The following is a 14238-nucleotide window of genomic DNA, read 5'->3' as shown; positions in this document are numbered from 1 at the left end:
AAGCCTTCTTAACAAGAATTGAACCTCTTTCCTTGAAGTTCTTGATGATCCTATAAATTGTTGATTGAGGTGCAATCTTAGTAGCCACAATATCCTTGCCTGTGAAGCCATTTTTATGCAACTCAATGATGGCTGCACGCGTTTCTTTGCAGGTCACCATGGTTAACAATGGAAGAACAATGATTTCAACCATCACCCTCCTTTTAACATGTCAAGTCTGCCATTTTAACCCAATCAGCCTGACATAATGATCTCCAGCCTTGTGCTCGTCAACATTCTCACCTGAGTTAACAAGACGATTACTGAAATGATCTCAGCAGGTCCTTTAATGACAGCAATGAATTGCAGTGGAAAGGTTTTTTTGGGATTAAGTTAATTTTCATGGCAAAGAAGGACTATGCAATTCATCTGATCACTCTTCATAACATTCTGGAGTATATGCAAATTTCTATTATAAAAACTCAAGCAGCAACTTTTCCAATTTCCAATATTTATGTAATTCTCAAAACTTTTGGCCACGACTGTACTTTCCATCATGAACAGTGCCAACTATTGGATACATAGTCTTATGTACTGTCCTACAGTCTGCAGACTATTATGATTTTCCTCATGAACAGCGCCATCTATTGGATACATAGTCTTATGTCCTACAGTCTGCAGACTATTATCATTTTCCTCATGGACAGCGCCATCTATTGGACAGCTGAAACACTGTTTGCAATATCTTGGCCATATTTATGCAAATGAGCTTACTTGACAAAACATTATAGAAAGGTTATTTGAATTTACTGTTGTTCGGACAATTACAAAACAGAACATTTTTATTCAGCCCTCTTAAGCAGTAAAAGAGGAGTTAGCTAACGTAAAAAAAAATATATATATTACAATTGTTTTCACCCTAATGGTAACGACAGGTGCACAGGACCCCCTACAAATCCCAAATAAACCAATATTGAGACTTACTGGCACTCTCCTTTTGGATAGAGAGCTTGTGTAATATGTCTCAGATTGCCACTGTGAGGTATACTGATGGTACCTGTCTCACAGATAGGACATTGGCTTGCATGTACCTTGCTTATGGCATATAGCCTTCAGTTAAAAAAAGAACTGTTTTATGTTGTCTATTGTCCTTTTAATAATAAGAAGTTATAAATGGTAGGAAGGGAACTATATAATAAGTGGTTATTAATATTAGGTAGAGACAAAAAAAAAACTATTTATTTGTGTTTGTTTGTCTGTTATTTATACACAATTATAGGCGCGTGTGTCTCTGTGTCAGTAATGTAATCAACAGAAATGTATCTCACACCAGTTGTGACTAACACCAACCCCCAACATTGTCCATCTATTGTTCTCAAGCTGTGATGGAAGAAAGGAGATGCACTACGCCCTTTGTTATTTAAATTTTTTTTCCCTTTAAGAACAATATAGTAGATGGAGAATGTTTATGTGGGGGAGGGTTAGTCAGAGCTGGTGACTATGGCAATTCTCAGTGTTTTATGATTTTTTTTTTATTCTGCGTGTTGATACATCGCGATACCAAATTTATATATTTTAATGTTTTACTACTCTTTCTTTATAAAATCCGTTTTGTGCTGAACAAATTTATATTTTGAATCGCCAGACTAAATTCCACAACATTTGTATTTTTTTGCCAATGTAGGCTTTCATACTCTCGTTTCGCGGAACAGATGACATCCTGATGCAAACTGAACGGATTTCTTTCCATTCAGAATACATTGGGATATGCCTGATCAGTTATTTTCCAGCATAGAGCCCTTGTCACATGGACTCTGATGTCACGCGGACATGCATCCCCTCGTTCTGGCCTATGTCACATGGACTCTGGTGTCACGCGGACATGCATCCCCTCGTTCTGGCCTATGTCACATGGACTCTGGTGTCACGCGGACATGCATCCCCACGTTTTGGCCTATGTCACATGGACTCTGGTGTCACGCGGACATGCATCCCCGCGTTTTGGCCTATGTCACATGGACTCTGGTGTCACGCGGACATGCATCCCCGCGTTTTGGCCTATGTCACATGGACTTTGGTGTCACGCGGACATGCATCCCCACGTTTTGGCCTATGTCACATAGACTCTGGTGTCACGCAGACATGCAACCCCGTGTTTTGGCCTATGTCACATGGACTCTGGTGTCACGCGGACATGCATCCCCACGTTTTGGCCTATGTCACATGGACTCTGGTGTCACGCGGACATGCATCCCCTCGTTTTGGCCTATGTCACATGGACTCTGGTGTCACCCGGACATGCATCCCCTCATTTGGCCTATGTCACATGGATTCTGGTGTCACGCGGACATGCATCCCCGCGTTTTGGCCTATGTCACAAGGACTCTGGTGTCACGCGGACATGCATCCCCGCGTTTTGGCCTATGTCACATAGACTGGTGTCACACAGACATACATCTCGTTGTTCTGGCCAATGTCACAAGGACATGGAGTCCATGTGACTTTGCTGAAAACGCCGGGGATGCATGTCTGCGTGACACCAGAGTCCATGTGACATAGGCCAAAATGCGGGGATGAATGTCCGGGTGACATCAGAGTCCATGTGACAAGGGCTCTATGCTGGAAAATAACTGATCAGGCATATCCCAATGTATTTTGAATGGAAAGAAATCCGTTCAGTTTGCATCAGGATGTCATCTGTTCCGCGAAACGAGAGTATGAAAGCCTACATTGGCAAAAAAAATATAAATGTTGTGGAATTTAGTCTATGGCGATTCAAAATATAAATTTGTTCAGCGCAAAACGGATTTTATGATGAAAGAGTAGTAAAACATTAAAGTATATAAATTTGGTATCGCGATGTATCAACACGCAGAATAAAAAAAAAATCTAAAAACACTGAGAATTGCCATAGTCACCAGCTGTGACTAACTCTCCCCCACATAAACATTCTCCATCTACTGTATTGTTCTCAAAGGAAAAAATATATAAAATAACAAAGGGCATATTGCATCTCTTTACTTCCATCACATTCAAATAACCTTTCTATACAGGGAGTGCAGAATTATTAGGCAAGTTGTATTTTTGAGGATTAATTTTATTATTGAACAACAACCATGTTCTCAATGAACCCAAAAAACTCATTAATATCAAAGCTGAATATTTTTGGAAGTAGTTTTTAGTTTGTTTTTAGTTTTAGCTATTTTAGGGGGATATCTGTGTGTGCAGGTGACTATTACTGTGCATAATTATTAGGCAACTTAACAAAAAACAAATATATACCCATTTCAATTATTTATTTTTACCAGTGAAACCAATATAACATCTCAACATTCACAAATATACATTTCTGACATTCAAAAACAAAACAAAAACAAATCAGTGACCAATATAGCCACTTTTCTTTGCAAGGACACTCAAAAGCCTGCCATCCATGGATTCTGTCAGTGTTTTGATCTGTTCACCATCAACATTGCGTGCAGCAGCAACCACAGCCTCCCAGACACTGTTCAGAGAGGTGTACTGTTTTCCCTCCTTGTAAATCTCACATTTGATGATGGACCACAGGTTCTCAATGGGGTTAAGATCAGGTGAACAAGGAGGCCATGTCATTAGATTTTCTTCTTTTATACCCTTTCTTGCCAGCCACGCTGTGGAGTACTTGGACGCGTGTGATGGAGCATTGTCCTGCATGAAAATCATGTTTTTCTTGAAGGATGCAGACTTCTTCCTGTACCACTGCTTGAAGAAGGTGTCTTCCAGAAACTGGCAGTAGGACTGGGAGTTGAGCTTGACTCCATCCTCAACCCAAAAAGGCCCCACAAGCTCATCTTTGATGATAACAGCCCAAACCAGTACTCCACCTCCACCTTGCTGGCGTCTGAGTCGGACAGGAGCTCTCTGCCCTTTACCAATCCAGCCACGGGCCCATCCATCTGGCCCATCAAGACTCACTCTCATTTCATCAGTCCATAAAACCTTAGAAAAATCAGTCTTGAGATATTTCTTGGCCCAGTCTTGACGTTTCAGCTTGTGTGTCTTGTTCAGTGGTGGTCGTCTTTCAGCCTTTCTTACCTTGGCCATGTCTGTGAGTATTGCACACCTTGTGCTTTTGGGCACTCCAGTGATGTTGCAGCTCTGAAATATGGCCAAACTGGTGGCAAGTGGCATCTTGGCAGCTGCACGCTTGACTTTTCTCAGTTCATGGGCAGTTATTTTGCGCCTTGGTTTTTCCACACGCTTCTTGCGACCCTGTTGACTATTTTGAATGAAACGCTTAATTGTTCGATGATCACGCTTCAGAAGCTTTGCAATTTTAAGAGTGCTGCATCCCTCTGCAAGATATCTCACTATTTTTGACTTTTCTGAGCCTGTCAAGTCCTTCTTTTGACCCATTTTGCCAAAGGAAAGGAAGTTGCCTAATAATTATGCACACCTAATATAGGGTGTTGATGTCATTAGACCACACCCCTTCTCATTACAGAGATGCACATCACCTAATATGCTTAATTGGTAGTAGGCTTTCGAGCCTATACAGCTTGGAGTAAGACAACATGCATAAAGAGGATGATGTGGTCAAAATACTCATTTGCCTAATAATTCTGCACGCAGTGTAATGTATTGTCAAGTAAGCTCATTTGCATAAATATGGCCAAGATATTGCAAACAGTGTTTCAGCTGTCCAATAGATGGCGCTGTTCATGAGGAAAATGATAATAGTCTGCAGACTGTAGGACATAAGACTATGTATCCAATAGATGGCGCTGTTCATGAGGAAAATGATAATAGTCTGCAGACTGTAGGACATAAGACTATGTATCCAATAGATGGCGCTGTTCATGAGGAAAATGATAATAGTCTGCAGACTGTAGGACATAAGACTATGTATCCAAAAGATGGCGCTGTTCATGAGGAAAATGATAATAGTCTGCAGACTGTAGGACATAAGACTATGTATCCAATAGATGGCGCTGTTCATGAGGAAAATGATAATAGTCTGCAGACTGTAGGACATAAGACTATGTATCCAATAGATGGCGCTGTTCATGAGGAAAATGATAATAGTCTGCAGACTGTAGGACATAAGACTATGTATCCAATAGATGGTGCTGTTCATGAGGAAAATGAAAATAGTCTGCAGACTGTAGGACAGGACATAAGACTATGTATCCAATAGATGGCGCTGTTCATGATGGAAAGTAGGCTAATCACATGTACTATGTCTTTCATATTTATGAAAATTAGTTTACATAACAAAACAGTATAAATGGGTTATTAAATATATATTAGAACAATTAGAAAGCCGTAAATTTTTATGCAGCCTTGCTAAGCAGTTAGAGAAGAATTAGCTAGCAATAAAAAAATAAAAAAAAATAAAAAAATTATAACTTTGTCATCCTAATGATAAAGATTTAGGTGCATGGTCCCCCAAGCTATACCCGGCTTTTGGCATATAGCCTCTGGGTTTATTTGTGTTGTGTTATAAATAGGTATTTAAATAAAAATTACTTTAATAAAATAATTATAAATCGTAACATAAATAAAAACTATAAAATTTGATTAATAGTATATAAAATAAATTAATGATAGAATTAAAAATAGTTGAAGTGCTAGAGTGGTCATTGTAAAATGTCTGTAGGTATGTTCAAATCTTAAAATGTAATAGTTCTATGCGCCATCTGCTGTTTACAGAGGTAAATTTTTTAGTTTCTATTTTTACTTGCGTTATCGTTCTTCGCTTTTGCGATTGTGATAGGAGCGGTAGCGTTGCTACATCTGTATATTGAAAACTGCGCATCTGACGTCACTTCCGGTCACGTGGTCAGCCGAACATTATGTTGGTTTTCAATATAGATGGCCCGAATAGTTCGCCGGCGAATAGTTCCCGGCGAACATAGCTTGTTCGCCGCAGCGGGCGAACATATGTGATGTTCGGTCCGCCCCCTATACATCATCATTGAGTAAACTTTGACCCTGTACCTCACAGTGAGTAGACACATTCCAGCCAATCAGTAGCAGACCCTCCCACTTCCTGGACAGCATCCATTTTAGATTCATTCGGAAGCTGCATTCTTAGTGAGAGGAGGGACAGTGCTGCTGCTGCTGATTCAATAGGGAAAGCGTTAGCTAGGGCAGTGTTCTGTGTCCACAGACTCATCTGCTGTAAGGACAGCATCCTGACAGCACCCCAAAATGCCCTTTTCAGGGCTGGTACATCAGTCTGCTTTTTTATTTATTTTTATATATATATATATATATATATATTGCAGTTGCCTGCCCGTGTGTGAGAGGCTGCAGGCTCAGTCACAGACAGTACTGTGTGCACACCATTCATACAGGGTGTGACAGAAAATACCCCGCAGATAAAAAAAAATTCTATTTAATTTTTTTCTGTGATATAATCACATTTGCAAGCCAGGGTGTGTCAGGCCCACACAGACTGTATTGTGGCCACTGGCTAGTGGTTAGGCCTCCACTCATACCGATACAGGGTGTCACTCACTCAAATACCTTTCAGATAAAAAAAATTATATTTAATATTTTTCTGTGATATAATCACATTTGCAAGCCCGTGTGTGCCAGGCCCACACAGACTGTATTGTGGCCACTGTCTAGTGGCTAGGGCTCCACTCATACCGTTACAGGGTGTCACTCACTCACAAATACCTCGCAGATAAAAAACAATTCTATTTAATATTTTTCTGTGATATAATCACAGTTGCAAGCCAGTGTGTGTCAGGCCCACACAGACTGTACTGTGCCCACTGCATACCACTTATATAGGGTGGCACAGTACCTTGCACGCATAGTAACACTTATCTAATAAAAAATGACAGGCAGAGGCAGGCCACGCCGCAGGGGCCGTCGTGGTCGGGGTGCTGTGATTTCCACTGGCCCTGGAATAATGCCCAGTGTTCAGAGGCCACGTACCCTGAACCCCAAAAATTCGGAGAAAATAGTTGACTGGCTTACACAGGACACCCAATCATCAACAGCTTCCGCTAAGAACCTTGACGCACCATCCTCCTCCAGCTCAGCTTTGGTCACCTGCTCTCAAGTTACCACTCTCCCGCCCACCGCCACCACCACCACCACAGCCACCACAGCCGCTTCACTTGATCCCTCAGAGGAGTTATTTACACATCAGTTGGATGAAATTAGTGATGCGCAACCATTATTGCCAGAGGATGGAGATAACAGGGATATGTCTCAGTCAGGCAGCATTACACACATGGACGTACAGTGTGATGATGATGAAGATGTTGTACCCGCTGCTGCTTCCTTTGCTGAGGTGTCAGATACAAGTGAAGTGGTTGATAATGACGATGTGTCCGTGGATGCCACGTGGGTGCCTGCTCGAAGAGAAGAAGAAGAGGGGGAAAGTTCAGAAGGGGAGACAGAGAGAAGGAGGTGACAAGTTGGAAGCAGGGGGAGGTCGTCGCAAGGAGCTAGTGGCACAGTCAGACAGCATGTATCGGCACCCGGGGTCAGCCAGAGAGCACGCCAATCAACACATGCTGTTGCCACCACCAGAATGCCGTCATTGCAAAGCTCAGCAGTGTGGCATTTTTTTTGTGTGTCTGCCTCTGACAACAGCGATGCCATTTGTGCCAAAAGAAACTGAGTCGTGGGAAATCCAACACCCACCTAGGTACAACTGCTTTGCGAAGGCACATGATCGCACATCGCAAACGCCTATGGGATCAACACATGATGACGAGTAGAAGCAGCACACAAGCTCAAAGCCACCATCCTCCTCTTGGTCCAGCATCTTCAGCCACGTCAACCACTGCTGTCCTCCTTGCCCCCTCTCAACCACCCGCCACTCCGCCTCTCACCTTCAGCAGTTCCATCTCATCTGCCCACAGTCAGGTGTCTGTAAAGGAAATGTTTGAGCGTAGGAAGCCAATGTCACAGAGTCACCCCCTTGCCCGGCGTCTGACAGCTGGCTTGACGGAACTCTTAGCCCGCCAGCTTTTACCATACCAGCTGGTGGAGTCTGAGGCCTTCAAAAAAAAATTCGCTATTGGGACACCACGCTAGTGGGACACCACAGACGATTTTTTTTTTTCAAAAAAGGCAATCCCAAACCTCTACTCAGTGATTGAAAAGGAAGTCATGGCATCTCTGGCATACAGTGTTGGGGCAAGGGTCCATCTGACCATTGATACCTGGTCTGCAAAGCACGGTCAGGGCAGGTATATCACCTACACTGCGCATTGGGTCAACCTGCTGACGGCTGCCAGGCATGGAATGCGTAGCTCTGCAGCGGAGTTAGTGACACCGCCACGACTTGCAGGCAGGCCTACTGCCACCTCCTCTACTCCTCCTACTCCATCCTCTTCCATAACCTCCTCGGCTGAGTCCTCTTCAGCTGCGGCGTCTGGCTGCACATCAACTGAATCCCCCCAGCTCCCCAGGGGCTATTCCACATCCCGGATACGACAGTGTCACGCTGTCTTGGGGTTGACTTGCCTGAAAGCAGAGAGCCACACCGGACCAGCACTCCTGTCCGCCCTGAACGCACAGGTGGATCAGTGGCTGACCCCGCACAAACTGGAGATCGACAAAGTGGTGTGTGACAATGGAAGCAATTTGTTGGCGGCATTGAATTTGGGCAAGTTGTCACATGTGCCGTGCATGGCACATGTGTTGAATCTCATCGTACAACGCTTTGTGTCTAAGTACCCAGGCTTACAGGACGTCCTCATGCAGGCCAGGAAGGTGTGTGGCCATTTCAGGCTTTCCTACACGGCCATGGCGCACTTTTCAGACATTCAGCGCCGAAACAATATGCCAGTGAGGCGCTTGATTTGCGACAGCCCGACACGTTGGAATTCAACACTCCTAATGTTCGACCGCCTGCTCCAACAAGAAAAAGCCGTCAATGAGTATTTGTATGACCGGGGTGCTAGGACAGCCTCTGCGGAGCTGGGAATTTTTTTGCCACGTTACTGGACGCTCATGCGCAATGCCTGTAGGCTCATGCGTCCTTTTGAGGAGGTGACAAACCTAGTCAGTCGCACCGAAGGCACCATCAGCGACCTCATCCCATTTGTTTTCTTCCTGGAGCGTGCCCTGCGAAGAGTGCTGGATCAGGCTGTAGATGAGCGTGAAGAGGAAGAGTTGTGGTCACCATCACCACCAGAAACAGCCTTGTCATCATCGCTTGCCGGACCTGTGGCAACGCTGCAAGAGGAGTATGAGGAAGAGGAGTCAGAGGAGGAATGTGGCTTTGAGGAGGAGGAAGACCAACCACAGCAGGCATCCCAGGGTGCTCGTTGTTGTCACCTATCTGGGACCCGTGGTGTTGTACGTGGCTGGGGTGAAGAACAGACAGTCAATGACATCAGTGAGGACGAGGAACGGGAAATGAGTAGCTCGGCATCCAACCTTGTGCAAATGGGGTCTTTCATGCTGTCATGTCTGTTGAGGGACCCTCGTATAAAAAGGATGAAGGAGAACGACCTGTACTGGGTGGCCACGCTACTAGACCCCCGGTATAAGCAGAAAGTGGCAGAAATGTTACCAAATTACCAGATGTGTTGTTGATGGAGGACATGCAGAGCTTTTTCAGTCCTACACATCGCCACAGCCCTTCGGGATCCAGCCTTAGAGAACGACTCGACCGACAGGTAGCAGACTACCTCGGCTTAACTGCAGATATCGACACTCTGAGGAGCGATGAACCCCTTGACTACTGGGTGTGCAGGCTTGACCTGTGGCCTGAGCTATCCCAGTTTGCGATAGAACTTCTGGCTACCCCGCTTCAAGTGTCCTGTCAGAAAGGACCTTCAGTGCAGCAGGAGGCATTGTCACTGACAAAAGAAGTCGCCTCGGTCAAAAAAGTTTTGATTACCTCACCTTCATTAAGATGAATGAGGCATGGATCCCGAAGGGACTGACAATGGGGGATACGTTTGACTAACAAAAGGCCTGATGACATGCCTTGGCCTCAAAATGGTCCCCACGCTGCTGTATTTAATGTCTGCATACCTGATGACTTTAGTAAATTCTCTGCCACCAACAAGGGTTCAAGCCGCAATGTTTTAGTCACCTTTCTGCCTTGAAAACATCAATTTTTCCGGCCGCTGCTACAACAGCGGCTGCAACAATAACATTATTTTTCAGGCATGTGTACATGTCTAATTTTTCTGGCCTCTGGTGCTGCACTGTGGCTGCAAAAACAAAACAACAAAAAAAGGCACATACAAGTGTCGATTCCCCTTCGTGATCGTTACCTTGTTGTGGTGAGGGGCTTGCGTATCACAATGAAGCGATCATCACCTCTATGAGTGTGTTGGCAATGTTGCCACACCCCAGATGATAAGGCCGTTGCTTCATTATGATCATATAGGGTGTCACAGCAAATTGCTCCGTGCACGCGCAGTGCCCCAACTTGGGAGTAAGAGGACCGACCAAGCTGCTTTTTCCATCTCCCGGTTCCTAAAATCAATTCAGTTTGGTGTATCAGAGTTTGGTCTGTCACTGTGAAGGCAGTCGAAGGTACCCGGCCTAAAAATTTTTTCACAAAAGGCAATCCCACCCTGATATGGGACGTAGCAGGGATTAAACTGATGAGAATAGTACTACAGAAAATACCACTCATATTGGGTGTGACAGTAAATTGCACGGCGCTGACGCAGTGACCGTGGCGTGGATTCAAACAAAGGGGAGGGAGCCAGCGTTTTTTTAACCATCTCCCCGTTTGAAAAATCTATTGAATAAATGGATCCCAAATTGGGGACCATACAGGGATTAAACTGATGAGAATAGTACTACAGAAAATACCACTCACGGGTGTGACAGTAAATTGCACGGCGCAGACGCAGTGACCGTGGAGTGGATTCAAACAAAGGGGAGGGAGCCAGCGTTTTTTTAACCATCTCCCCGTTCGAAAAATCTATTCAATTCACCTTTCGGGGACCCTTGGTGTTGTACGTGGCTGGGTGGAGGAAGAAACCTTCAATGACATTGACGGGACATGGCTAGCTTGGTATCCAACCTTGTGCAAATGGGAAGTTTGCGGTTGGGCAAATGGACTGTTTGCGGTGCATTAAAAGGGTAGTTTGGTCTGTCAATGTCTGTGAAGAGGGCGTAACCCTTACACTACCTGATCGATACAACATCATACCTGATCGTATACACACACTGGATGTTTTAAACCACGTTGTTCAAAAAAAAATTTGGATTGTTAGGTGATTTATGCCCTTTATGGATTAAAATCCAACTCTGCGTCAACTATGTAATTTTCCATGGGAGTTTTGCCATGGATCCCCCAGGATCCCCCAGCATGCCACAGTCCAGATGTTAGTCCCCTTGAAACAACTTTTCCATCACTACTGTGGCTAGAAAGAGTCCCTGTGGGTTTTAAAATTCGCCTGCCTATTGAAGTCTTTGGCGGTTCGCCCGTTCGCGAACATTTGCAGAAATTCTCGTTCGCCGTTCGCGAACGGAAAATTTTATATTCGCGACATCTCTAGTTTTCAATACCTACAGTTGCAAGAAAAAGTTTGTGAACCCTTTGGAATGATATGGATTTCTGCTGAAATTGGTCATAAAATGTGATCTGATCTTCATCTAAGTCACAATAGACAATCACAGTCTGCTTAAACTAATAACACACAAAGAATTAAATGTTACCATGTTTTTATTGAACACACCATGTAAACATTCACAGTGCAGGCCGAAAAAGTATGTGAACCCTTGGATTTAATAACTGGTTGAACCTCCTTTGGCAGCAACAACTTCAACCAAACGTTTCCTGTAGTTGCAGATCAGACGTGCACAACGGTCAGGAGTAATTCTTGACCATTCCTCTTTACAGAACTGTTTCAGTTCAGTAATATTCTTCGGATGTCTGGTGTTGAGCTTCAGCTGGTGGACAGATGGCCTTAAGTTCTCCTGCAAAATGTCTTGATAAAGTTGGGAATTCATTTTACCTTCGATGATAGCAATCCGTCCAGGCACTGAAGCAGCAAAGCAGCCCCAAACCATGATGTCCCCACCACCATACTAAACAGTTGAGGTTTTGATGTTGGTGTGCTGTGCCTCTTTTTCTCCACACATAGTTGTAACGAGCCCCTGCTCGCTCTATTCTGCTCTCATGGCACTCCCTGATGTGACCACAATATCTGCTGGTTCCGCCGTTGATGATCTGGCCTCAAACGACCGCTCGTGTCGTTTTAATTCTCACAGAACTAACACCAGTCAGGCTGTATGTGAGTTCAAACTGACAGAATCTTTATTGAATGCATCACATATATTTATAATGACAGTTGGAACACCTCTTTCAATTGGTAAATTGTAAAAACCCCTCTGATTGGCTATGCAAATGAGGTAAGCAGAGATTAGTTCAAGAGCTTGGCTGGGAGGCAGATGGGTGTGGCCATTGTCACAGAGAGAGTCAAACCATGACAATAGTGTTGTGTGTTTCTTCCAAACAACTCAACTTTGGTTTCATCTGTCCACAGAATATTTTGCCAGTACTGCTGTGGAACATCCAGGTGCTCTTGTGGAAACTGTAAACATGCAGCAATGTTTTTTTTGGACAGCAGTGGCTTTCTCTGTGGTATCCTCCCATGAAATCCATTCTTGTTTAGTGTTTTACGTATCGTAGATTCGCTAACAGGGATGTTAGCATATGCCAGAGACTTTTGTAAGTCTTTAGCTGACACTCTAGGATTCTTCTTCACCTCATTGAGCAGTCTGCGCAGTGCTCTTGCAGTCATCTTTACAGGACGGCCACTCCTAGGGAGAGTAGCAGCAGTGCTGAACTTTCTCCATTTATAGACAATTTATCTTACCGTGGACTGAAGAACAGCAAGGCTTTGGAGATACTTTTAAAACCCTTTCCAGCTTTATGCAAGTCAACAACTCTTAATCGTAGGTCTTCTGAGAGCTCTTTTGTGTGAGGCATCATTCACATCATGCTTCTTGTGAAAAGCAAACCCAGAACTGGTGTGTGTTTTTTATAGGGCAGGGCAGCTGTAACCAACACCTCCAATCTCATCTTATTGATTGGACTCCAGTTGGCTGACACCTCACTCCAATTAGCTCTTGGAGATGTCATTAGTCTAGGGGTTCACATACTTTTTCCACCTGCACTGTGAATGTTTACATGGTGTGTTCAATAAAAACATTGTAATATTTAATTCTTTGTGTGTTTTCAGTTTAAGAAGACTGTGATGGTCTATTGTTACAACTTAGATGAAGATCAGATCACATTTTATGACCAATTTGTGCAGAAAACCATATAATTCCAAAGGGTTCACATACTTTTTCTTGCAACTGTATATGATTTTCCATTCAATTCATTCATGCACACACACATTTATAAAGGTAGCAGCGATACTAGTTATAAAAATCGCAAGCGCTGTGTCATACATACTGGTTCGGGTGGATGGGACGTCAGCTAGGAGCTGTGGAACGCATCTAGGGAGCGCCGAAGTAAGATACGCAAGACCGGATACGCCTCATACAAAGCAGCGCAGATACAGCACAGCGCTACCATGGTTACCAGATGCAATCCCCATGCCCCGATACTTCTTAATACACAACAGCACTATCGATTTGGGTAAATCACAGAGGAGCCAATTATGGTGCCCTAATGGGGAATAGAAAAAGGGACAAATTAAAGTTAAGAAAACCCTGGTATCTCATCCATGATAAGGTCGTCCAGGGTGTCCCTAATGGAAGTGTGTACATTTTTTTGCCCGCATTTTTGGCTATGATATATAGGCAGGATCATAGTCTGTACACTGACTTGGTACCCGGATACTTTTTTATATAATAAAAACACTGTTTTTGGACAACATGAACTACAGAAAGCAAGAGTAGGAGATCTGTTCGTTGAGACCCATTGGATTCACAGTTTTTAACCGATTAATCCACTGGGCCTCTTTATGGAGAATCATTTTGTCCCAATCCCCACCTCTAGGGGATCTTCGCACCACCTCAATGACCTGAAAACATAGGGCACTAAAATTACCGGAATGATACTCCAAAACATGCCTTGCTTCCGGTTTGTCTCTCCGATGTTTTACATCACCAATATGGTCTCCCACCCGTCTTCTTAATTCCCTTTTTGTATTTCCTACATAGTTAAGTGGGCAGGGGCAGGTACACAGGTAGACTACTCCCTCAATTTTACAATTGGCAAAGTCTCTCATAACATAGCTTATTCCGGTGGAGACGCTATAGAAGTTTTTAGACTTCAAAATGAGCTGGCAGCAGATACAGTCAATTCCACATCTGAAA

At 43.9% G+C, this 14238-nt stretch overlaps 1 protein-coding gene across 1 annotated transcript in view; it reads right to left on the bottom strand.

Annotated features, from left to right (window-relative positions):
• Positions 1-14238, bottom strand: part of LOC121003517 (zinc finger protein 208-like) — a 1049660-nt gene that overhangs the window by 431341 nt on the left and 604081 nt on the right. The gene's annotated exons all lie outside the window — the stretch shown is intronic.

This window comes from Bufo bufo, chromosome 6, assembly GCF_905171765.1.
Source record: "Bufo bufo chromosome 6, aBufBuf1.1, whole genome shotgun sequence".
NCBI classification, from domain to species: domain Eukaryota; kingdom Metazoa; phylum Chordata; class Amphibia; order Anura; family Bufonidae; genus Bufo; species Bufo bufo.
The sequence above is the reverse complement of the archived record's forward strand: the minus strand, read 5'-3'. Positions and strand labels throughout refer to the sequence as shown.